The 27,132-nt window shown below is 44.9% G+C and overlaps 1 protein-coding gene across 1 annotated transcript in view; it reads right to left on the bottom strand.

The window, feature by feature from the left end:
• Positions 1 to 7,758, bottom strand: part of LOC148519742 (uncharacterized) — a 71,707-nt gene extending 63,949 nt beyond the window's left edge. Inside the window, exon 1 of the mRNA XM_088476229.1 lies at positions 7,677 to 7,758. The gene's annotated coding sequence lies outside the window, so the exon portion shown is untranslated. The remainder of the gene's footprint in view (positions 1 to 7,676) is intronic.
• Positions 7,759 to 27,132: the final 19,374 nt, after the last annotated feature.

Here is a 27,132-nt window from a genome sequence, read left to right as displayed (position 1 = left end):
CTCTCACACATAGCAGTCACCCATTTTCTCTCTCACACACAGCAGTGACCCATTATCTCTCACATACAGCAGTCACCCATTCTCTCTTATGCACAGCAGTGACCCATTCTCTCTCACGCACAGCAGTCACCCATTCTCTCTCTCACACACAGCAGTCACCCATTATCTCTCACACACAACAGCAGTGACCCATTCTCTCTCATGCACAGCAGTCACCCATTCTCTCTCACACACACAGCAGTCACCCATTCTCTCTCACATACAGCAGTCACCCATTCTCTCTCTCACACAGCAGTCACCCATTCTCACTCACACACAGCAGTTACCCATTTTCCCTCTCACACACAGCAGTCACCCATTCTCTCTCACACACAGCAGTCACCCATTCTCTCTCACATACAGCAGTCACCCATTCTCTCTTATGCACAGCAGTCACCCATTCTCTCTTATGCACAGCAGTCACCCATTCTCTCTTATGCACAGCAGTCACCCATTCTCTCTCACGCACAGTAGTCACCCATTCTCTCTCTCACACAAAGCAGTCACCCATTATCTCTCACACACACAGCAGTCACCCATTCTCTCTCACATACATACAGCAGTCACCCATTCTCTCTCTCACACACAGCAGTCACCCATTCTCTCTCACACACAGCAGTCACCCATTCTCTCTCACACACAGCAGTCACCCATTCTCTCTCACACACAGCAGTCACCCATTCTCTCTCACACACAACAGCAGTGACCCATTCTCTCTCATGCACAGCAGTGACCCATTCTCTCTCACACATAGCAGTCACCCATTTTCTCTCTCACACACAGCAGTGACCCATTATCTCTCACACACAACAGCAGTCACCCATTATCTCTCACACACAACAGCAGTGACCAGTTCTCTCTCTCACACACAGCAGTCACCCATTCTCTCTCACACATAGCAGTCACCCATTTTCTCTCTCACACACAGCAGTCACCCATTCTCTCTCACACACACAGCAGTAACCCATTCTCTCTCTCACACACAGCAGTCACCCATTCTCTCTCACACATAGCAGTCACCCATTTTCTCTCACACACAGCAGTCATCCATTATCTCTCACACACAACAGCAGTGACCCATTCTCTCTCTCACACACAGCAGTCACCCATTCTCTCTCACACACAGCAGTCACCCATTCTCTCTCACACACAGCAGTCATCCATTATCTCTCACACACAACAGCAGTGACCCATTCTCTCTCATGCACAGCAGTGACCCATTCTCTCTCACACATAGCAGTCACCCATTTTCTCTCTCACACACAGCAGTGACCCATTATCTCTCACATACAGCAGTCACCCATTCTCTCTTATGCACAGCAGTGACCCATTCTCTCTCACGCACAGCAGTCACCCATTCTCTCTCTCACACACAGCAGTCACCCATTATCTCTCACACACAACAGCAGTGACCCATTCTCTCTCATGCACAGCAGTCACCCATTCTCTCTCACACACACAGCAGTCACCCATTCTCTCTCACATACAGCAGTCACCCATTCTCTCTCTCACACAGCAGTCACCCATTCTCACTCACACACAGCAGTCACCCATTTTCTCTCTCACACACAGCAGTCACCCATTCTCTCTCACACACAGCAGTCACCCATTCTCTCTCACATACAGCAGTCACCCATTCTCTCTTATGCACAGCAGTCACCCATTCTCTCTTATGCACAGCAGTCACCCATTCTCTCTTATGCACAGCAGTCACCCATTCTCTCTCACGCACAGTAGTCACCCATTCTCTCTCTCACACACAGCAGTCACCCATTATCTCTCACACACACAGCAGTCACCCATTCTCTCTCACATACATACAGTAGTCACCCATTCTCTCTCTCACACACAGCAGTCACCCATTATCTCTCACACACAGCAGTCACCCATTCTCTCTCACACACAGCAGTCACCCATTCTCTCTCACACACAGCAGTCATCCATTATCTCTCACACACAATAGCAGTGACCCATTCTCTCTCATGCACAGCAGTGACCCATTCTCTCTCACACATAGCAGTCACCCATTTTCTCTCTCACACACAGCAGTGACCCATTATCTCTCACATACAGCAGTCACCCATTCTCTCTTATGCACAGCAGTGACCCATTCTCTCTCACGCACAGCAGTCACCCATTCTCTCTCTCACACACAGCAGTCACCCATTATCTCTCACACACAACAGCAGTGACCCATTCTCTCTCATGCACAGCAGTCACCCATTCTCTCTCACACACACAGCAGTCACCCATTCTCTCTCACATACAGCAGTCACCCATTCTCTCTCTCACACAGCAGTCACCCATTCTCACTCACACACAGCAGTCACCCATTTTCTCTCTCACACACAGCAGTCACCCATTCTCTCTCACACACAGCAGTCACCCATTCTCTCTCACACACAGCAGTCACCCATTCTGTCTCACATACAGCAGTCACCCATTCTCTCTTATGCACAGCAGTCACCCATTCTCTCTTATGCACAGCAGTCACCCATTCTCTCTCACGCACAGTAGTCACCCATTCTCTCTCTCACACACAGCAGTCACCCATTATCTCTCTCACACACAGCAGTCACCCATTCTCTCTCACATACATACAGCAGTCACCCATTCTCTCTCTCACACACAGCAGTCACCCATTCTCTCTCACACACAGCAGTCACCCATTCTCTCTCACACACAGCAGTCACCCATTCTCTCTCACACACAGCAGTCATCCATTATCTCTCACACACAACAGCAGTGACCCATTCTCTCTCATGCACAGCAGTGACCCATTCTCTCTCACACATAGCAGTCACCCATTTTCTCTCTCACACACAGCAGTGACCCATTATCTCTCACACACAACAGCAGTCACCCATTATCTCTCACACACAACAGCAGTGACCAATTCTCTCTCACACGCACAGTAGTCACCCATTCTCTCTCACACATAGTAGTCACCCATTTTCTCTCTCACACACAGCAGTCACCCATTCTCTCTCACACACACAGCAGTAACCCATTCTCTCTCTCACACACAGCAGTCACCCATTCTCTCTCACACATAGCAGTCACCCATTTTCTCTCACACACACTGCAGTCACCCATTCTCTCTCTCACACACAGCAGTCACCCATTATCTCTCACACACAACAGCAGTGACCCATTCTCTCTCATGCACAGCAGTGACCCATTCTCTCTCACACATAGCAGTCACCCATTTTCTCTCTCACACACAGCAGTGACCCATTATCTCTCACACACAACAGCAGTCACCCATTATCTCTCACACACAACAGCAGTGACCAATTCTCTCTCACACACACAGCAGTCACCCATTCTCTCTCACACATAGTAGTCACCCATTGTCTCTCTCACACACAGCAGTCACCCATTCTCTCTCACACACACAGCAGTAACCCATTCTCTCTCTCACACACAGCAGTCACCCATTCTCTCTCACACATAGCAGTCACCCATTTTCTCTCACACACACTGCAGTCACCCATTCTCTCTCTCACACACAGCAGTCACAAATTATCTCTCACACACAACAGCAGTGACCCATTCTCTCTCATGCACAGCAGTGACCCATTCTCTCTCACACATAGCAGTCACCCATTTTCTCTCTCACACACAGCAGTGACCCATTATCTCTCACACACAACAGCAGTCACCCATTATCTCTCACACACACAACAGCAGTGACCAATTCTCTCTCACACACACAGCAGTCACCCATTCTCTCTCACACATAGTAGTCACCCATTTTCTCTCTCACACACAGCAGTCACCCATTCTCTCTCACACACACAGCAGTAACCCATTCTCTCTCTCACACACAGCAGTCACCCATTCTCTCTCACACATAGCAGTCACCCATTTTCTCTCACACACACTGCAGTCACCCATTCTCTCTCTCACACACAGCAGTCACCCATTATCTCTCACACACAACAGCAGTGACCAATTCTCTCTCTCACACACAGCAGTCACCCATTCTCTCTCACACATAGCAGTCACCCATTTTCTCTCTCACACAGCAGTCACCCATTCTCTCTCTCACACACAGCAGTCACCCATTCTCTCTCACACACACAGCAGTCACCCATTCTCTCTCACATACAGCAGTCACCCATTCTCTCTTATGCACAGCAGTGACCCATTCTCTCTCACGCACAGCAGTCACCCATTATCTCTCACACACACAGCAGTAACCCATTCTCTCTCTCACACACAGCAGTCACCCATTCTCTCTCACACATAGCAGTCACCCATTCTCTCTCTCACACACAGCAGTCACCCATTCTCTCTCACACACACAGCAGTCACCCATTCTCTCTCACATACAGCAGTCACCCATTCTCTCTTATGCACAGCAGTGACCCATTCTCTCTCACGCACAGCAGTCACCCATTCTCTCTCTCACACACAGCAGTCACCCATTATCTCTCACACACAACAGCAGTGACCCATTCTCTCTCATGCACAGCAGTCACCCATTCTCTCTCACACACAAAGCAGTCACCCATTCTCTCTCACATACAGCAGTCACCCATTCTCTCTCTCACACAGCAGTCACCCATTCTCACTCACACACAGCAGTCACCCATTTTCTCTCTCACACACAGCAGTCATCCATTCTCTCTCACACACAGCAGTCACCCATTCTCTCTCACATACAGCAGTCACCCATTCTCTCTTATGCACAGCAGTCACCCATTCTCTCTTATGCACAGCAGTCACCCATTCTCTCTTATGCACAGCAGTCACCCATTCTCTCTCACGCACAGTAGTCACCCATTCTCTCTCTCACACACAGCAGTCACCCATTATCTCTCACACACACAGCAGTCACCCATTCTCTCTCACATACATACAGCAGTCACCCATTCTCTCTCTCACACACAGCAGTCACCCATTCTCTCTCACACACAGCAGTCACCCATTCTCTCTCACACACAGCAGTCACCCATTCTCTCTCACACACAGCAGTCATCCATTCTCTCTCACACACAGCAGTCACCCATTTTCTCTCTCACACACAGCAGTCACCCATTCTCTCTCTCATGCACTGCAGTCACCCATTCTCTCTCACACACAGCAGTCACCCATTCTATCTCTCACACACAGCAGTCACCCATTCTCTCTCACATACAGCAGTCACCCATTCTCTCTTATGCACACCAGTGACCCTTTCCCTCTCACACACAGCAGTCACCCATTCTCTCTCTCACGCACAGCAGTCACCCATTCTCTCTCACACACACACAGCAGTCACCCATTCTCTCTCACATACAGCAGTCACCCAGTCTCTCTCTCACACAGCAGTCACCCATTCTCTCTCTCACACAGCAGTCACCCATTATCTCTCACACACAACAGCAGCCACCCATTCTCTCTCACACACACAGCAGTCACCCATTCTCTCTCACATACAGCAGTCACCCATTCTCTCTTATGCACAGCAGTCACGCATTCTCTCTCACACACAACAGCAGTGACCCATTCTCTCTCACACACAGCAGTCACCCATTTTCTCTCACACAGCAGTCACCCATTCTCTCTCACACACAGCAGTCACCCATTCTCTCTCACACACAGCAGTCACCCATTCTCTCTCTCACACACAGCAGTCACCCATTCTCTCTCACTCACAACAGCAGTGACCCATTCTCTCTCACGCACAGCAGTCACCCATTCTCTCTCACACACACAGCAGTCACCCATTCTCTCTCACATACAGCAGTCACCCATTCTCTCTTATGCACAGCAGTGACCCATTCTCTCTCACACACAGCAGTCACCCATTCTCTCTCTCACGCACAGCAGTCACCCATTCTCTCTCACACACAGCAGTCACCCATTCTCTCTCACATACAGCAGTCAGCCAGTCTCTCTCTCACACAGCAGTCACCCATTCTCTCTCTCACACAGCAGTCACCCATTCTCTCTCACATACAGCAGTCACCCATTCTCTCTCTCACACAGCAGTCACCCATTCTCACTCACACACAGCAGTCACCCATTTTCTCTCTCACACACAGCAGTCACCCATTCTCTCTCACACACAGCAGTGACCCATTCTCTCTCACACACAGCAGTCACCCATTCTCTCTCTCACACACAGCAGTCACCCATTATCTCTCACACACAACAGCAGTGACCCATTCTCTCTCTCACACAGCAGTCACCCATTCTCACTCACACACAGCAGTCACCCATTTTCTCTCTCACACACAGCAGTCACCCATTTTCTCTCTCACGCACTGCAGTCACCCATTCTCTCTCACACACAGCAGTCACCCATTCTCTCTCACATACAGCAGTCACCCATTCTCTCTTATGCACACCAGTGACCCATTCCCTCTCACACACAGCAGTCACCCATTCTCTCTCTCACGCACAGCAGTCACCCATTCTCTCTCTCACGCACAGCAGTCACCCATTCTCTCTCACACGCACAGCAGTCACCCATTCTCTCTCACATACAGCAATCACCCAGTCTCTCTCTCACACAGCAGTCACCCATTCTCTCTCTCACACAGCAGTCACCCATTCTCTCTCACACACAGCAGTCACCCATTCTCTCTCACACACAGCAGTCACCCATTTTCTCTCATACGCAGCAGTCACCCATTCTCTTTCTCACACAGCAGTCACCCATTCTCTCTCCCATGCAGCAGTCACCCTTTCTCTCTCCCACACAGCAGTCACCCATTGTCTTACCCACAGTAGTCACGCATTCTCTCTCACACACAGTAGTCACCCATTGTCTCACCCACAGTAGTCACGCATTCTCTCTCACACACAGTAGTCACCCATCGTCTCACACATAGCAGTCACCCATTGTCTCACACACAGCAGTCACCCATTGTCTCACACACAGTAGTCACCCATTGTCTCACACACAGTAGTCCGATAATGTCACACAGGGGTAAAATATACTAAAACCACACCATTATCATTATAAGCCCAGTGCCTCTGAGTCAGACTCAAATATGTCTGTCACTGACACACTGTGTGCTAACAACTTTTCAGCAGGTCAGCCATCCCAGGGCCAGGAGGGACTTGATTACCGATGGTGACGGGGCGGCCCAGGAGGGTGGTGCTGCCGGCTGCCACATCAGCCTGCAGCACTGACAACATGAAGATGGCCGCCAGCACCAATGAACCTTCCCCCAGACAAGAGTGGTGACTTCTGTCCTCCTCTCCCCCACTGCATTGTCCAGCCACAACACTGGTTGTGTGCTGTGCTGCCACATGACGGCATGACGTCATATCGCTCCCAGTGTCACAGTGACAGTCTGCCCTCTGCCCACCTCAGCTGCTGCCTGCCTTGTTGTGGCTTACATAATAAATTAGCATGGTTGCAGCCAGCGCTCCCTCCTCTGCTGCGTACCATGCGAATTTATAGAACCGACCCTTACCACTCCCCATGTGTCTCTGCCTCATGTACCCCCCTCCCAATAGCACTGTCATCAACCCTGAACTCCTACACCTACCTCCACATCCTCCCTATAACAGTCATCAGCCCTCTGAGCCCCCACTCCACATATGTATCTGCCTCCCACTCCCGTAGCATTGTCATCAGCCCTCTGAGCCCCTACTTCCCATCAGTATCTGCCTAGCCATCACCCAGCTCTTACCTTTATTCTAAGTGGCTGGAGCAGGGCAGGGTCTTGCAGCTCCAGGAGCGTTGTCTGGCTTATCTTGCAGCTGCTCACAGTGTGGTTCCAGTGGTCAGCATCAAGTCAGGCAGAAACGAAAGTGAAAGTAAAACTCTCTGCCTGTGTGATTCTGAGCACTGCTCTGTGTGCTGCTGCTATCCTGACATCTCCTCCTGGCTGGCTGGGATCGCTGACCTAGCGGTCACTGACAGAGCCACCTGAAAGGAAAAGCAAATCTACCACCCTAGGCTTGGGATGCCCATTGGCATTCCAGGTGCCCTTAGGCATTTGCCTATTATGCATATGCCCAGTGCCGGCCCTGCATACTTGCTTACTCTCCCAGAATGTCGATGAATTTGGGGGATCTATCCTGGACTCCTGTAAGAGAGTCAATCACTCCAGAAATTATTCCATCGTATTATGCTAGCTATGGACTTTAATGACCTGGCATAGGAAAGAGTTATGTAGGAATACTCAGCCATAATTATTCTCAGTTTATATGATTTTTTTCATTTAAATTTTGGGCTTGCAACACAAAAGCACACAATCTAGCGCTGGAGACAATTAAAACTAATCACAGATCTATTCTTAATTCACTGAGAATGCTGCTTCAGTTTCAAGATATACTTTACCTAACAAATATAAACAAAACAGAAAAAATAGAACATTGAAGCCCGGTCTCAATATTTATAAATATGAATCAATATTTAATAAAAATTAAAACACATATTAAATGCACCCTAGCAAGAATAAAGGTGACATAAATATGTCACAACCTGATACTATTGTATTATAATGTTAGATAGGCTGGCTATGGTTATTAGTCATTAGGTTTTAATTATTTGCTATACTGCCACCATCTCACCTAATTGTTGAGGTTATAGATTGGTTGTGACATATTTATATCACCTTTATTCCTGCTAGGGTGCATTTAATATGTGTTTTCATTTTTATTAAAGTTTGGGCTTGATTGGCTAGGTATTAATTGTCCTGCCTTTGTTGGATATGAGTAGGTTCTTATAATACAGTATGTCACACACCCCTCTTTTGAATATTGTAACTATTTGTTGTTATTATTTGATTGGGGTACACACATGTATCTAGCTGCAGCTATCATAATTGGTTATTATGAACGAAGATACACTATATGGATAAAAGTATTTGGCAACACCTATTAATTATTGAATTGAGATGTTTCGATCAGACCCGTTGCCACAGGTGTATTAAATCAAGCACCTAGCCATGCATTTTCCATTTGCAAACCTTAGTGATACAAAATGTTTCATTCTGAAGAGCTCAGTGACTTCAAGCATGGTACAGTGATAGAATGCCACCTTTGCAATAAGACGGTTTGTGAAATTTTATTTCTGCTGGATATTCCATGGTCAATTGTAAGTGATATTACAGACCCTCCAACATGACCCGTTCCATTGGGTACAAAATGCTCTGCTCCTGAACTTCCCTCTTAATTTATGATTGCAACCACCTGTGTTGAAAAACTTTCTTATCAATTGCCTAGTTCATCACAGGTGACTGCAATTTATACATTAGGTGGGAAGTCCAGGAGCAGAGCATTGTGTAACTGATGGGAGGGGTCATGTTGGAGGGTAGGATATTAATAGAAGCATTTAGGAACAACAGCAACTCAGCCTCAAAGCGGAAGACCATGTAAAATCACAGAGCGGGGTCAACGACTGCTAAGGGAGCATGGTGCGTAAAAGTCGCCAACGCTCTGCTGATTCCATAGCTGAAGAGTTCCAAACTTCCACTGGCATTAATGTAAGCACAAAAATTGTGTGGCGTGAGCTTAATGGAATGGGTTTCCATGGCCAAGCAGCTGCATGCAAGCCATTGATCACCGAGTCCAATGCAAAGCATTGGATGGAGTGGTGTTTTGTGGAGTGACAAATCACGCTTCTCTGTTTGGCAGTTGGATGGCCGAGTCTGGGTTTGGCGGATGCCGGTAGAAGGTTACCTGCATTACTGCATTATGCCAGCTGTGAAGTTTGGTGGAGGAGGGATAATGGTATGAGGCTGTTTTTCAGGGTTTGGGCTAGGCCCCTTATCTCCAGTGAAAGGCAATCTTAATGCTTCAGCTTCAGCAAAATGTCCAAGACATTTTGGACATTGCTATTCTTCCAACTTTGAAGCAACAGTTTGGGAAAGGCCCTTTTCTTCTCAAACTTGACTGTGCCGGACTATAAAGACATGGGGCTTCATTCAGAGGCGGCCGTACGGTCTATGACCACACGGCCACCTCGATGTTTGTCCAGTGCGCACGTGCACAAGGGAGCCGGCTCCTTCGTGCACATGCGTGAGACCCGCTACGACCGACAGCGCCGGTCGTAGCGGGTCTCTTTCCAAAGGGGGCGAGCTGTCGATGTTGATTGACAGCTCGCCCCGTTTGGAAGGCGGGCCGGGGGGGTGGCAGCCCAAACGGAGGCATTCCCTTTGGAACGCCTGCCATTTGGGGGAGGCCCCACTGACATCACTAGTGATGTCAGAGGAGAGCTTCCAGCTCTGACAGAGCCAGAAGCTCTCCGGGGCTTACGACAAGTGAGACCCTACCCTAGGGTCTCGTCGTAAGCCCTGATGGTCGCGATGGTCATAGACCATCACAATAGCAGTCATTAGAGCTGTGGGTGTAAACCCACAGCCTAACTACCGAAACAGAGGCAGCCGGTCAGGATGCAAGCGGCCGCCCAGTTTCTGAGCGACCGCTTGCATCCTCCGACCGCCTCTGAATGAGGGCCGTGGTTTGATGAGTTTGGTGTGGAAGAACTTGACTGGCCTGCACAGAGCCCTGACCTCAACCCCATCGAGTACCTTTGGGATGAACTTGAAAGGAGATTGCGAACCAGGTCTTCTCGTCCAACCTCAGTGCCTGACCTCATAAATGCTCTACAGCAGGGATGGGGAACCTTTGGTCTGGGGGCCGTATAAGGCCCCCGGAATCATTTGGTCTGGCCCTCTGAGCTCATCTGGCTAGCAGGGTGCCTAGAATAGAACCCTGCAGCCAGAATCTATGCAGCAGTGCCATCTGGAGTGTCCTTAGGATGGTTCAGACGGGCCCTTACAGCTCCTGCGGAGCATCCTGAGGATGCTCCGGTCATTGCTGTAATCAATGGTGATTGTGGCCCCGCCCCTGTGTGACATCACACAGAGGGGTGTGTCCTGTACCAGGTCCGCAAATAATGTAAATATCAAAATGGCCCTCGGCTGAAAAAAGGTTCCCCACCCCTGCTCTACAGAATTAATAGGCACAAATTCCCACAGAAACACTCCAACATCTTGTGGAAAGCCTTCCAAGAAGAGTGGAAGCTGTTATAGCTGTAAAAGGGAGACCAACTCCATATTAAAGTATATTTATTTGAATACAGTGTCATTACAGTCCTCTGTTGGGGTAATGGTCAGGTGTCTGAATACTTTTGTCCGTGGACAAAAATATTTGGCCACACCTGTAAATTATTGAATTCAGGTGTTTTAATCAGACCCATTTGCAAACATTTGTATTATAAAATGGGTTGTTCTGAAGAGCTTAGTGACTTCAAGTGTGGTACTATGATAGGATGTCACCTTTGCAATAAGACGGTTCATGAAATTTCATCCATGCTGGATATTCCACGCTCAACTGTAAGTGATAGTATTAGAAAGTGGCAGCTTGTAGGTATAATAGCAACTAGCGGAAGACTACATAAAATCAAGGAGCGGGGCAAAGGCCGCTAAATCGTATGGTGCGTAAAAGTCGTCAATGCTCTGCTGATTCCATAGCTGAAGAGTTCCAAACTTCCACTGGCGTTAATGTAAGCACAAAAACTGTGCGGTAGAAGCTTAATGGAATGGGTTTCCATGGCCGAGCAAGCCTCACATCACCAAGTCCAATGCCAAGCGTCGGATGGAGTGTGGAAATGTGTTCAGTGGAGTGACGAATCACGCTTCTCTGTTTGGCAGTCAGATGGGCAAGTCTGGGTTTGGCGAATGGCGGGAGAACGTTACCTGCCTGACTGCATTGTGCCAACTCTTGTGTCTGTGTCTGCCATTACTCTCAGAAGGATGCCTTTTACATCAATTATGTGCATTCCTCACAGCAAAGCATCTTTATATACATAATCATAATATATGAAAACGTACAAATGTGACTTACAGTATGAAATAAATGATATACTGTAATGCACACAACAATAGGAAGTAAAATAGGGAAGAGTTGTAATCAAACGATAGTCCAATAGTGATTGTGGGCATGATTCTGAAACAACATTATAACATTTGCCAGCATCCATACTTCTGTAATGTACAGTCAGGTGCATAAATATTGGGACATTGACAGAATTTTCATATTTTGGCCTCTATTCACCACCACAATGGCTTTGAAATGAAACAAACAAGATGTGCTTTAACTGCAGACTTTCAGATTTCATTTGAGGGTATTATATCCAAATCAGGTGAACGGTGTAGGAATTACAACGGTTTCTATATGTGCCTCCCACTTTTTAAGGGGCCAAAAGTAATGGGACTATCAACTCAAAAGCTATTTCATGGACAGGTGTGGGCTATTCCCTCGTTATTTCATTATCAATTAAGCAGGTAAAAGGTCTGGAGTTGCTTCTAGGTGTGACATTTGTATTTGGAATCAGTTGCTGTAGACTCTCAATGTGAGATCCAAAGAGCTGTCACTATCAGTGAAGCAAGCCATCATTAGGCTGAAAAATCAAAACAAACCCATCAGAGATCCAAAAACATTAGGTGCGGCCAAATCAACTGTTTGGAACATTCTTGAAAAGAAAGAACGCACCGGAGAGCACAGCAACACCAAAAGACCCGGAAGACCACGGAAAACAACTGTGGTGGATGACAGAAGAATTATTTCCCTGGTGAAGAAAAACCCCTTCACAACAGTTGGCCAAATCAAGAACACTCTCCAGGAGGTAGGTGTATATGTGTCAAAGTCAACAATCAAGAGAAGACTTCACAAGAGTGAATATAGAGGGTTCACCACAAGATGGAAACCATTGGTGAGCCTCAAAAACAGGAAGACCAGATTAGAGTTTGCCAAACAACATCTAAAAAAGCCATTACAGTTCTGGAACAACATCCTATGGACAGATGAGACAAATATCAACTTGTACCAGAGTGATGGGAAGAGAAGAGTATGGAGAAGGAAAGGAACTGCTCATGATCCAAAACATACCACCTTATCAGTGAAGCATGTTGATGATAGTGTCATGGCGTGGGCATGTGTGGCTGCCAATGGAACTGGTTGCCTTGCATTTATTGATGATGTGACTGCTGACAAAAGCAGCAGAATGAATTCTGAAGTGATTCGGGCAATATTATATGCTCATATTCAGTCAAATGCTTTAGAACTCATTGGACGGCGCTTCACAGTGCAGATGGACAATGACCCGAAACATACTGCAAAAGCAACCAAAGAGTTTTTAAGGCTAAAAAGTGGAATGTTATGCAATGGCCAAGTCAATCCCCTGACCTGAATCCGATTGAGCATGCATTTCACTTGATGAAGACAAAACTGAAGGGAAAATGCCCCAAGAAGAAGCAGGAACTGAAGACATTTGCAGTAGAGGCCTGGCAGAGCATCACCAGGGATGAAACCCAGCATCTGGTGATGTCTATGCGTTCCAGACTTCAGGCTGTAATTGCCTGCAAAGGTTTTGCAACAAAGTATTAAAAAGTGAAAGTTAGATTTAGGATTGTTTAGTTTGTCCCATTACTTTTGGCCCCTTAAAAAGTGGGAGGCACATATAGAAACTGTTGTAATTCCTACACCGTTCACCTGATTTGGATGTAATTACCCTCAAATTAAATCTGAAAGTCTGCAGTTAAAGCACATCTTGTTTGCTTCATTTCAAAACCATTGTGGTGGTGAACAGAGGCCAAAATAAGAAAATTCTGTCAATGTCCCAATATTTATGCACCTGACTGTATGTCATGCATCAGGGTCTTAGCTCCACTTACCATACCCACCACATCATTGCGCTCCGCACATCTCCAGTGTACCAGCAGCAACCCAGCTCGCCACAATTGTAAACAAGCCGGCTGCACGGATGTGGCCATGTTGAATTTCCCCGTGTGACTTCCCAGTCCAATCCTTGTGCTGCAGCCATGGTCACATAGTACTGGCAGCCTATGGACTTTCACTGTGCCTACTTAAACCCCTTCAGGAGAACTGCACATTGCCAGAGCAATGTCTTCCTGAGATAGTTCCTTGGCCCACAGGCTTCAGTCATTCCTGTGCTGTTCATATTTTGTTATAGTGCTTCTGTGTCTGAACATCTACAGTTTTGCCCCCTTTAATCCGGTTTCTGCTGAGCGGACTCCTGTTATCTACCAGCAATTCTGTGTCTACAATCCTCAGCAGTCTGCTGCTATCCTGCTTCCTGGCCTGCACCATTGTTACCACCTGTTGCAGTTTTTCCAGGACATTCACTAACATGAGTATATGCACCTCTGAGCTTTTCCAGTCATGTTAGTCTGAGTTCCCAGCACTGCTCCTCTGTTGATAGCTGCAGTTGAGATCCGTGCAAGCGGTTCCAGACCCTCTTTGCTGGGATTCCAGTTCTGTATCCTTGTGCATATTCCAGTCCATAGTTCCACCCATATGTGTTTGGGTTTGCCATGGATGTCTGAGCTTGTCAGTTATAGGCCCATATTCAATTAGCCACAAAAATTCAGTGACTTTTTGCCTGTTGTACTTTCCGCTGAATTCATCTGTTTGGGATGCAAAATCGCGGCATGCGGGTCCCCCCCGGAAATTGGTGAATGCATAATAGGTGGAAAATACTGAATAGAATGGGGGAATCAGTCTGTACCCCAAAATAAGGCTCTCTGACACTGGAAATCATTACATATGTGTACTATTAGCCCTAAGAATTGTACTTTGTGTCCTTAAGCTTTATCAAAAGCTTTCTAGATTGCTTTTATGTAAAAGAATGATAGAAAACAGTATTTTTGGTGAAAATAAATAGTCCAGTCAAAGTTGGGTTGCTTGAAAATGGGTTCTAGCATATTTTTGTGTCTCTAAAGTGCACTATTAAAAAATGTGAAAAATCCACCTGCTGCAAGCACCTGCAAGAAACCTATTTCGCTAGTTTTTACCCTTGTCCCCCCACTTTTTTTATTTTTGCCCCAAAAATGACATGTCTTTTTTGAGGTTTTCTGAGGTATTTCTTTTTTTTGTGTGGCTGATTCCCCACATTTACACCCCAAAATAGAGATTTTGCACTTTTTTCCGCCTGCCATTCATTGGAGAAACTCTTACACCTGTTTCAGTGCATTTAATTTGCGCTTAGGTGAAAACGTCCTGGAGTTGAATTTAGAGATAAGTTGCAAACAGGCGAAAAGCGGCAATAGGCAAAACTTTATTGCCGATTACGGCTTTTCGCATCTAATTGAATCCGGACCATAGACCGTATGTGCTCCATTTCATCCACACTCAGTGGCAAATGCAGGATTTTGAAAAGGGGGTTTCCAAATACCGAATACAGAACCACACACACTGACACAGACACATTCTGACACAGACAGACACATACACTAACAGACACCGCTTTTACTTAAAAACATGAACGCAGGCAAACAACACAGCATCATTTATAAAAGAACCATGAAAACCCGCCAACGGATGACTGAAACTGCACTACCAGCAGTGCCAGATTAAGGACCACATGGGCCTGGAGCTGAAATTTATCAAGGGCCTACTGTGTTTCACTGCAAGGGGTGTGATCAGCACTGCAGAGAAGTTCTCCCGGGCGGGCAGTGGGAGCACATCACAATGTTACCTCTCCACACTACATCACAACGCTACTTCTCCACACTACATCACAATGCTACCTTTCCACACTACATCACAACGCTACCTCTCCACACTACATCACAACGCTACCTTTCCACACTACTTCACTATACTACCTCTCCACACTACATCACTACGCTATCTCCCCACACTACATCACTATGATACACTCATGCACTATATCACTGCACAAGCTTCCCACACTATATATACCTACACTACCTCCCCACACTATATAACTACACTACATCACCACACTAGCTGTTGTGTGTATATCAAGCTATTTAGCCCCAAATACACTATGGCAACTGAAGATGGTCACAATTTGATTTTTTTTTAGCATTTAAACATGTCGCTAACTGAACCAAGTTATAAATAGTTATAGAAAATTGTGGCTTGAAGATAACTTTGCCTTTCTGGGCAGAAAAGCTGAATTATGATTGGTTTATGACTTAGACCCAGCAACTTGCATTATCTTGGTATGGAGTGATCTGTGTAGTAGTACTAGGTATGGAGGGTCAATTATTTAGGGCTACATGAGGTAGTGCTATTTAGGGAAAAATCAATTATGTAATGCATAGAGATAGTGTTGGGTATAGTGGGGTGAGGGCCCAGGGGGTAATGCAGGAGTCAGGGAAGTGACACCGAGAAGTAGTGGAGGCTATGAAAGTGTCAGGGAGGTGATGCAGATTAGCATTGGGTGGGTATGGAGGGGACAGGGAGCTGGTGTAGGGGAACACACAGACTTTGGAGCAAGCTATGACATGGCTCCACCTTTAGCTGCATGTAAGTTATACCCCTTTCAGACATACAACCCGGGAAATTTCCTGCTCAGACCCGGGAATTTCTCCTGTGCAAATTCCCGGGTATTTGGTCGAAACCCCCCTTTCACTCTGCAGTGTCTACCCGGGAAATTCCCAGGTAGACCCCTTTCAGACATAAGCCAGGTTTTTTAGTTTTAAATATTGCCTGCCTCTCATCTGCTCTTCTTAACCTATCCCCTCTCCGGCTGCCGCTGATGATGTCATCATCATGCAGCAGGCAGCCATCCAATCAAAGTGCAGCCTGTATTAAATAGTTAATATAATAACTCCTATCTATAATATAATAACTCCTATCTACCCTGGTGGTCCAGCGGGAGTGCGGGCGGCCCGCTGTGGCTGCAAACCACCAGCGGTCTCCAGCGCCGGTGTGAGGACCCGGCCATGGTCGCTGACTCGTTTGTCAGCGCCACAGCCACCGGTGCGGGGGGTGATGAGCAGCAGCGCAGAGTGCTGTCAACTCATTGTAATGAGCAGCAGCGCAGAGCGTCCTATAGGACGATCTGCGCTGTCAATGTAAAAGCTTCTTTGTAGCACCATTCAGACAGAAGCAGGGTAATTTCCAGGGACTTAAGTCCTGGGAAAAACCCTGGTCGATTGCAGGGGCGGCTACCCGGGAACATGTTCCCGGGTAGGCACCTTTCAGACAGACTCGGGTCCCCAAGAATTTGGCCGAGGCAGGCCAAATTCCCGGGATTCTCGAGATGTCTGAAAGGGGTATTAGTAACATGTATGATATGTGACAATTACACCTAAGCCAGACAGACACTAGCCACAACCCCCCTCCCCCTCCCCCCTTCCCTAATGATTTCATGTAGGTTGGCAGGGGTGGGAGAGAGAAAAACTGAATGGGAAAAATTTTGAACTGGAGTCAATTCCACATGAATGGGGCTGAAACTACTGGGAGAAGGCTCAAGGTACCTGTTGCTGCTCTGCATGTGGTGACAGGCTGGGAGGAGGGGTGTGCATCTGATTGTGTAGGAATGGGGATCCCTGCTTGTGCCTGTGCATACTGTGCCTCCCCTGTGCATTAGGAGCAGCTACTGGAACAACCAAGTTACAAGCATCTTACTTGTAGATTTCACTTACATTTGCTGCTTCCAGAGGCAGAGTAGCCCGTTTTGTGACACAATCCTGATTCAGAGCCGCTCGTAAGCAACCGCTCGTTCGCTCTGAGCAATGTTCGCACAACTGCGCATGCGTATGGGTCGTAATGCACATGCGTAAACCAGTCATTGCGGTCGGAAATCGTGCACTCGCAAAACAGCGAGGGGCTGCTAATTTGATTGACAGAATGTACCGTTTGTGGGTGGTAACAAGGGAAGGTGCTTGAAAACGGGGGAGTGGAGATCCGAAAGCAGGCATGCCAAATGGTCAAAAGGGCGTTTAATGGGAGTGCATAATTAGTAAAGGAGCGTAATCGACCACGTCACTTGGTTGTCTTTTAGCCTGAACTGCTCGCAGTATTAGGGGAAAGAAAAACCTACCACAAGCACTGCGAGCAGTTCAGATGCCTTTCGATGTACCCGATTAATCTAATACAGGAGATGACGTGTGATGCGAATGGCAAAGGGGCGTCTTTACAAAATAGTGAGCGCATTTTTCGTTCGCTCGCTCAGACATAGAGGCGTCAACAAACCGCAAAGAGCGAGCGCTCAATTTAAATAGCCGGACCCTTTTTTGGAACGACCGTCCGCAAATAGCGTCTGGCTCTGAATCAGGCCCACAGTTAGGCAGGCAGCAGCAGGGAGGAGTTCTGCAGAAGACTCCCAGTGTGCAGACTGCATCAGCTGACCCATGTGTATCTTCACGTGTCCCGGACCCAGATGGTGGTGGTGAGAAACTTCCCTGCGCCGTGCAGATTAACCCTCTATAGCCCAGTACAAAAGCACCTATACAATGACTGACCTCTTCTTGGTGTCATGCAGTTTGTCCTTTGCGGAGGAGAACAGAATGGCAGAAGGAGAGGGGTGGCAGGAGCTACCCCCACCCTGCTCCTTCTGTCTTTCTGTTCTCCACCACGATGGCTGGACCGATGGATGAATGCATGTCAATATGGGCAGTCACCGTGCAGGTAGCTTTCTTCCAGCCACCAGTGACACAGTTGTCTGACTTCTGGTTGCTCCGTCTCATTATGATGAAAAAAAAATCCTTCAGCTGCATGGTAATGGATTGGCAGCCAGGGGGGGTTTCCAGGTACTCAGAAACCCCCCCTGCATGCACGTATGACACTACTGCTTCAGCTGGTCACAAGGATCCCAAAACGGATCTAAAACCCATGAGTTCCATGACAATGTACCCCTAATGTGTAAAGCAACTGAACAAATACACCTAGTAACATGGAACTGGCTATGCATTTTTGTATGTGTAAAGTAACTGAGCAAATACACCTAGTAACATAGAACTGGCTATGCGCTTCTGTATGTGTATACTAACCGAACAAATACAGCTAGTAACATAGAACTGGCTATGCGCTTCTGTATGTGTATACTAACCGAACAAATACACCTAGTAACATAGAACTGGCTATGCGCTTCTGTATGTGTATACTAACCGAACAAATACACCTAGTAACATAGAACTGGCTATGCGCTTCTGTATGTGTAAACTAACTGAGCAAATACACCTAGTAACATCGAACTGGCTATGCACTTTTGTATGTGTAAAGTAACTGAGCAAATACACCTAGTAACATGGAACTGGCTATGCGCTTCTGTATGTGTAAACAAACTGAACAAATACACCTAGTAACATAGAACTGGCTATGCGCTTCTGTATGTTTAAAGTAACTGAACAAATACACCTAGTAACATAGAACTGGCAATGCGCTTCTGTATATGTAAACTAACTGAACAAATACACCTAGTAACATAGAACTGGCTATGCGCTTCTGTATGTGTATACTAACCGAACAAATACACCTAGTAACATAGAACTGGCTATGCACTTCTGTATGTGTAAACTAACTGAGCAAATACACCTAGTAACATCTAACTGGCTATGCACTTTTGTATGTGTAAATTAACTGAGCAAATATACCTAGTAACATGTAACTGGCTATGCACTTTTGTATGTGTAAACTAACTGAGCAAATACACCTAGTAACATCTAACTAGCTATGCACTTTTGTATGTGTGAACTAACTGAGCAAATACACCTAGTAACATGGAACTGGTTATGCGCTTCTGTATGTGTAAAGTAACTGAGCAAATACACCTAGTAACAAGGAACTGGCTATGCGCTTCTGAATGTGTAAAGTAACTGAGCAAATACACCTAGTAACATGGAACTGGCTATGCGCTTCTGTATGTGTAAAGTAACTGAGCAAATACACCTAGTAACATGGAACTGGCTATGCGCTTCTGTATGTGTAAACTAACTGAGCAAATACACCTAGTAACATGGAAATGGCTATGCATTTTTGTATGTGTAAACTAACTGAACAAATACACCAAGTAACATCTAACTGGCTATGCGCTTTTGTATGTGTAAACTAACTGAACAAATACACTTAGTAACATGGAATTGGCAATGCCTTTCTGTATGAGTAAAGTAACTGAGCAAATACACCTAGTAACATGGAACTGGCTATGCGCTTCTGTATGTGTAAACTAACTGAGCAAATACACCTAGTAACATGGAACTGGCTATGCGCTTCTGTATGTGTAAAGTAACTGAGCAAATACACCTAGTAACATAGAACTGGCTATGCGCTTCTGTATGTGTATACTAACCGAACAAATTCACATAGTAACATAGAACTGGCTATGCAGTTCTGTATGTGTAAACTAACTGAGCAAATTCACCTAGTAACATCTAACTGGCTATGCGCTTCTGTATGTGTAAAATAACTGAGTAAATACACCTAGCAACATGGAACTGGCTATGCGCTTCTGTATGTGTAAAGTAACTGAGCAAATACACCTAGCGACATGGAACTGGCTATGCACTTCTGTAGGTGTAAAGTAACTGAGCAAATACACCTAGTAACATGGAACTGGCTATGCGCTTCTGTATGTGTAAACCAAATGAACAAATACACCTAGTAACATAGAACTGGCTATGCGCTTCTGTATCTGTAAACTAACTGAACAAATACACCTAGTAACATGGAACTGACTATGCGCTTCTGTATATGTAAACTAACTGAATAAATACACCTAGTAACATGGAACTGACTATGCGCTTCTGTATATGTAAACTAACTGAATAAATACACCTAGTAATATGAAACTGGCTATGCGCTTCTGTATGTGTAAAGTAACTGAACAAATACACCTAGCAACATGGAACTGGCTATGCGCTTCTGTATGTGTAAACTAACTGAGCAAATACACCTAGCAACATGGAACTGGCTATGCGCTTCTGTATGTGTAAACTAACTGAGCAAATACACCTAGTAACATGGAACTGACTATGCGCTTCTGTATGTGTAATCTAAATGAACAAATACACCTAGTAACATAGAACTGGCTATGCGCTTCTGTATGTGTAAACTAATTGAAAAAATACACCTAGTAACATAGAACTGGCTATGCGCTTCTGTATGTGTAAACTAACTGAGCAAATACACCTAGTAACATGGAACTGGCTATGCACTTTTGTATGTGTAAACTAACTGAGCAAATACACCTAGTAACATGGAACTGGCTATGCACTTCTGTATGTGTAAACTAACTGAACAAATACACCTAGTAACATGGAACTGACTATGCGCTTCTGTATATGTAAACTAACTGAATAAATACATCTAGTAACATGTAACTGGCTATGCGCTTCTGTATGTATAAACTAACAATGCAAATACACCTAGCAACATGGAACTGGCTATGCGCTTCTGTATGTGTAAACTAACTGAACAAATACACCTAGCAACATTGAACTGGCTATGCGCTTCTGTATGTGTAAACTAACTGAGCAAATACACCCAGCAACATGGAACTGGCTATGCGCTTCTGTATGTGTAAAGTAACTGAGCAAATACACCAAGTAACATAGAACTGGCTATGCGCATCTGTATGTGTATACTAACCGAACAAATACACCTAGTAATATAGAACTGGCTATGCGCTTCTGTATGTGTATACTAACTGAGCAAATACACCAAGTAACATAGAACTGGCTATGCGCTTCTGTATGTGTAAACTAACTGAACAAATACACCTAGTAACATCGAACTGGCTATGCACTTTTGTATGTGTAAAGTAACTGAGCAAATACACCTAGTAACATGGAACTGGCTATGCGCTTCTGTATGTGTAAACTAACTGAGCAAATACACCTAGTAACATGGAACTGGCTATGCGCTTCTGTATGTGTAAACTAACTGAACAAATACACCTAGTAACATAGAACTGGCTATGCGCTTCTGTATGTGTAAAGTAACTGAACAAATACACCTAGTAACATAGAACTGGCTATGCGCTTCTGTATATGTAAACTAACTGAGCAAATACACCTAGTATCATCTAACTAGCTATGCACTTTTGTATGTGTAAACTAACTGAGCAAATACACCTAGTAACATGGAACTGGCTATGCGCTTCTGTATGTGTAAAGTAACTGAGCAAATACACCTAGTAACATGGAACTGGCTATGCGCTTCTGTATGTGTAAAGTAACTGAGCAAATACACCTAGTAACATGGAACTGGCTATGCGCTTCTGTATGTGTAAAGTAACTGAGCAAATACACCTAGTAACATGGAACTGGCTATGTGCTTCTGTATGTGTAAACTAACTGAGCAAATACACCTAGTAACATGGAAATGGCTATGCACTTTTGTATGTGTAAACTAACTGAACAAATACACCAAGTAACATCTAACTGGCTATGCGCTTTTGTATGTGTAAACTAACTGAACAAATGCACCTAGTAACATGGAATTGGGAATGCCTTTCTGTATGTGTAAAGTAACTGAGCAAATACACCTAGTAACATGGAACTGGCTATGCGCTTCTGTATGTGTAAACTATCTGAGCTAATACACCTAGCAACATGGAACGGGCTATGCGCTTCTGTATGTGTAAACTAACTGAACAAATACACCTAGTAACATGGAACTGGCTATGCGCTTCTGTATGTGTAAACTAACTGAGCAAATACACCTAGTAACATGGAACTGGCTATGCACTTCTGTATGTGTAAAGAACTAAGAAAAAAAACCTGGAGTATTTGTCCTACAGCAACAGAGTTAATAATGGCAAACATGGATTTGCATGTTCTCATAGGGCCTGATTCAGATCCGCTCGTAAGCGGCCGTACGCTCGTCCGCCGTACGAGCGAAAAAATTTAAATTTAAGCGCTCACTCATATGTTCGCTCATAGCTAACCTTCCGCCCTATATTCTCCCATCCCCTCCTCTAGCTTGCGACCGTTCAAAATAGCGACCGTTCGTCTCCTCTTTGGTTGCTTTGGACGCTCGCACAAGTCAATTCCGGAAGTGGTCCTGTCAGATTTCGATTACCTGCTCTTTCATTCTGCAAACATACTTGAATCGTTTCATGCCAATCAATATATTAATTAGCTTAATTGCTCTTCACATGTTTTCAGGACCAGAGGCGGCTGCAATCAATGCAGGCAGGATTGCATGCCTTGCGGGCACATCTAATTGCCATGCTTGTGGTCCTTGACCACATGTCGGCGGTCCTTCGTCGTTAATTGCTTTTTTTGTTTTCACCCACAAATAATGTGTGTTCAATTAAAATTGCGTTGTATTTTAACAAGTCTCATTCCTTGTCTGTAAATATTACATTGTTTAACCTTCCCTAAGTCGACTATTTGAGCATGTTTTTTAAAGTAAGGTAAATTAGATTTGACAAAGCGCTAGTAAGTATGAAAGCTGGCACATTAAACACCTAACAATACCAATAGGTTTGGAGAAATACCAGCATTTTTTTTGCTACCTTTGGGTGGGAAATGTAAATATAAATTCAAACCTGTTTAGGCCTAGTTTAGAAGACATACTGTTTCACCATAATACCTTTGGTGTTTGTTTTTAGCCACAAAGCCTGTTAAAATACTTAACAATTTAAACCATTACAGGATTAGCCATTACGAAAATTTGTTTGTTTTGGCCCAGGTTACACGTGCTTGTAATTTACCAAGGAAAAGTCTTTTTAACGTCAAGCAAAAATTTATTACACACAAATAATAAACCAAAAGTGAATTGTGACAACCAATTCACACAGTGAAAACACACTACAAAAAAAACCTACACCCAAATAAAAAAAAAAAAAACAACAATCAAGAACTGGTGGAAGAAGTAGCAGGCCAACATGAATCCACAAATGAGGCGAGGAAATAATTGTTCCCGAAATTATATCCAATGTGGCCACATGAAGACAATTTTGGGGATCAGGTAGTAGGCATCGTTTTTCCGTGGAATTTAAGGGAATACAAGAAAAAACGATGAAAAAAAAATTACAATTGCACATTACAATCTAACATGTCTACATTGTGTCAATTAACTACATTTTTAACAATAATTACCTAAAATATCTGGCCACCACATCATCGCGTATGGCCCCCCCACATACTGACCTCCGACCAACCTCAGTGGGGCCCTCCTCAGGCAAGGCCTCCTCTGGCTGCATTGGGACACCACTCCTTAAGGCGATGTTGTGAAATATCCCACACAGGACCACAATTTTAGAAACCATAGCCGGCAAATACATGAGTTCGCCACCAGAGCGGTGGAGGCATCTGAATCGGCCTTTTAAAAGGCCGATACAGTGCTCCACCACCTGCCTGGTGGCTGTAAGTGTGGAATTAAACTCACTTTGTGGCCCTGGTGTGGGAGCCAAATAAGGAGTGAGCAGCCAGGGCGTGCAAGGGTAACCACTGTCTCCTGTGAAAAGACAAATACAACAATCAGGACCATTGTGTAACAAGCTTTGCATTGGTTTCAACTGAAGGTGTCAACTTACCCAGAAGCCACGCATCACCAGCTTGTAGGTTGTCTAATTTGGGCCAAATCCCTGATTGCCGGATGACGAAGGAATCATGTGCACTCCCAGGGAATTTGGCATTCAGGGACAGGATCTGGAGGGAGGCATCACATACCACCATTACATTCAGGGAATGAAAGTGTTTTTGGTTCCTATAAATAGCCTCCAGCCTTGCTGGAGGCTGAAGTGGTATGTGAGTGCCATCCACAACCCCTATGATGTGTGGGAAGCCAGCAATTTGGTAAAAATTGGCCTTCGCCACACTAAGGGAACCCATATCCAATGGCATATTAATAAAATGATGGAGGTGTTTGAAAATGGCCTCCATCACTGCCCTCAGGAGCCTTGAAAAGGAGGATTGGGAGATTCCGGCAACTATTCCCACCGTGGTTTGAAAGGATCCTGAGGCACAGAAATGTAACACCGATATTAATTGCATAAGTGGTGGTATTGCTGTAGGACTGTTAATTTGCCGTTCAAGATCACTCTCTATTAATGAGAGAGTGTCTAGGATGATTTGTGGAGGAAGACGGTATCGTCGTAAAACCTCATCATCAGGCATTCCAAAAAGGGTGACATGTGTTTTATATATCTGGGGCCTTGCACACCTACGAGGCCTACGCCCGGGACGAAGTTGAGGTTGGTCGGGTTCTGGAACCATGGCCAAGATAATACGACCAACATCAACCTGAAATGGTAAGCCAGGTAGTTATTTTCCAAAAATTTGAAAAGAAAAATATACTTATCTTTTTTAAGAAATCCAAAGATGCTTACAGGCCGGGGTCTTGTCATGAGTAGAACAACCTACATTTCAAAAGTTGAAAATATATTTAGTTATTATTGGGCAAACTTGGATTGTGATCAAATTTTTTAGGCATAAAATAAAGAGAAGGGAGCACACATTAGTTTGGGAAAACACATGCTACATTTAGTGGTCAAACATGATTTTACACTGAAATAATAAAAACACATTAGTGCGCTAAATAGTACGCATTTTTTACAGTTAAAACAAGACACATGAGTTCGTTAAATATTATGCTACTTTTACAGTTCAATAAGGAGACATTAGTGCGCTAAATAGTATGCATTTTTTACAGTTAAAACAAGACACATGCGTTCGTTCAATATTACGCTACTTTTACAGTTCAATAAGGAGACATTAGTGCGCTAAATAGTACGCATTTTTTACAGTTAAAACAAGACACATGAGTTCATTCAATATTACGCTACTTTTACAGTTCAATAAGGAGACATTAGTGTGCTAAATTGTACGCATTTTTTACAGTTAAAACAAGACACATGAGTTCGTTAAATATTACGCTACTTTTACAGTTCAATAAGGAGACATTAGTGCGCTAAATAGTACGTTCAGTTAAAAATAAAAAAAACTCAAACAATATTTCGCAAAAGAGTACGCTATATTTAGTGGGAAGACATGATTGGTCCTACAACCCCAAAAAAAATACTTAGCGAAACATAGGCGAAGACCAACACATCGAAATTGTAACTTCATGAAACTAAAAACACTTACCAAAAACAGACAAATAACCCAAAGTCCAAAAACGTCAAGGGGGCAAGGCCAAAATAACTGTAAAAAAAATAAAAAATAAAACATAAGTACTAACATTTTTTAAATATTTACTTACTCAAAAACTCCAAAATAAAAAGGTAAACAATAAACAAAAGCGAACGTAAAAAAATGAAGTAAGAAAAATTAAAAAAAAATCACACTCGAAAACTCCAAACTGCACACTACAAAATCCGCACACAAACACCTCCTCCGTCAAACCTCCAACATTCCTCACCCGCCACCTCGACTCGAGTCACACCAAGCCATAAATAGTCTATTTTCCCGCTCAAATTACGGACGGACAATAGGAGCGCACAATCAATGATGCGGCCGATTAATGCTGACGCATGTATAAAAACGTCACTGAAAACCCCAATCGATCTGCTGTAGTGAGACCCGAAACTCCAAAATGGCTACAGAGCAGCAAAGCACTGGCCAAGAGGCGCCAGGTAAGTATTTGTAAAGGATTTTGTAGAACCAACATTTTAGGCACATTTTAAATTAAAAATTTTATTTCCAAATACCAAAAAGGTGTTGAGGATGTAATGGAAGAGGCTGCTGGCCCTAGCAGGCCAAGAAAAGCCACCAAAAAAAAACGCCAGTCACAATTCACAAGAACGGAGATGGAGGTTTTGGTCCAAATGTGCGTTGACACCCTGCCCCAGGCAGCAAGGAATATGGGTGCAAGCCAGAAATGGAAAATGTGGGATGACATAGCCAGTGCTGTCAATAGGGTTGGTGAGTTTGAACGAGCAACCCAGTTCGTCAAACGCCGGTACGTACAAACTACATTTTAATAAAAAGTGTTTACAGGTCCAAATACTGCAGGAATAATGCCAACTTTTTAACCCACAGATGGAGCGATTTCAGATATCGGCTGAAGCAAAAACTGGCTGATAGGGCTAGGCATGCAAGGGGGACAGGCGGGGGTCCCACCCCTGTGGCACTGGAGCTCACTGATTTGGAGGAGATGGCACAGGGGTGTGTGCAGGACGAGGAGGTGTTTGGCGTGTCGAACATGGATACCAACATGCCAGACTTTGCGGCTCCTCATGTTGCCTCAGGTAAATGTAGTAATGTTAATAACTCCAAAATGTGTTTTTGACAATATCTAGATTATAATGTTATTGTTTTCTCTTATTTTTCACAGAGACACAGGCGGATGAGTCTGCTCCAGAGGGGAGCTTTGGCCGCAGAACTTCTGCTGGCTCTGCAGGGGAGAAACCAGTAGATCCGGCTGGTGACCCTGTGGAAGACAGTCCAGGGCAATCCCCCTCGCAGGCAG

This window comes from Taudactylus pleione, unplaced genomic scaffold (assembly GCF_031769625.1).
Source record: "Taudactylus pleione unplaced genomic scaffold, aTauple2 ptg000184l, whole genome shotgun sequence".
Classification (NCBI taxonomy): domain Eukaryota; kingdom Metazoa; phylum Chordata; class Amphibia; order Anura; family Myobatrachidae; genus Taudactylus; species Taudactylus pleione.
This window is presented reverse-complemented; position numbering and strand designations above follow the sequence as displayed.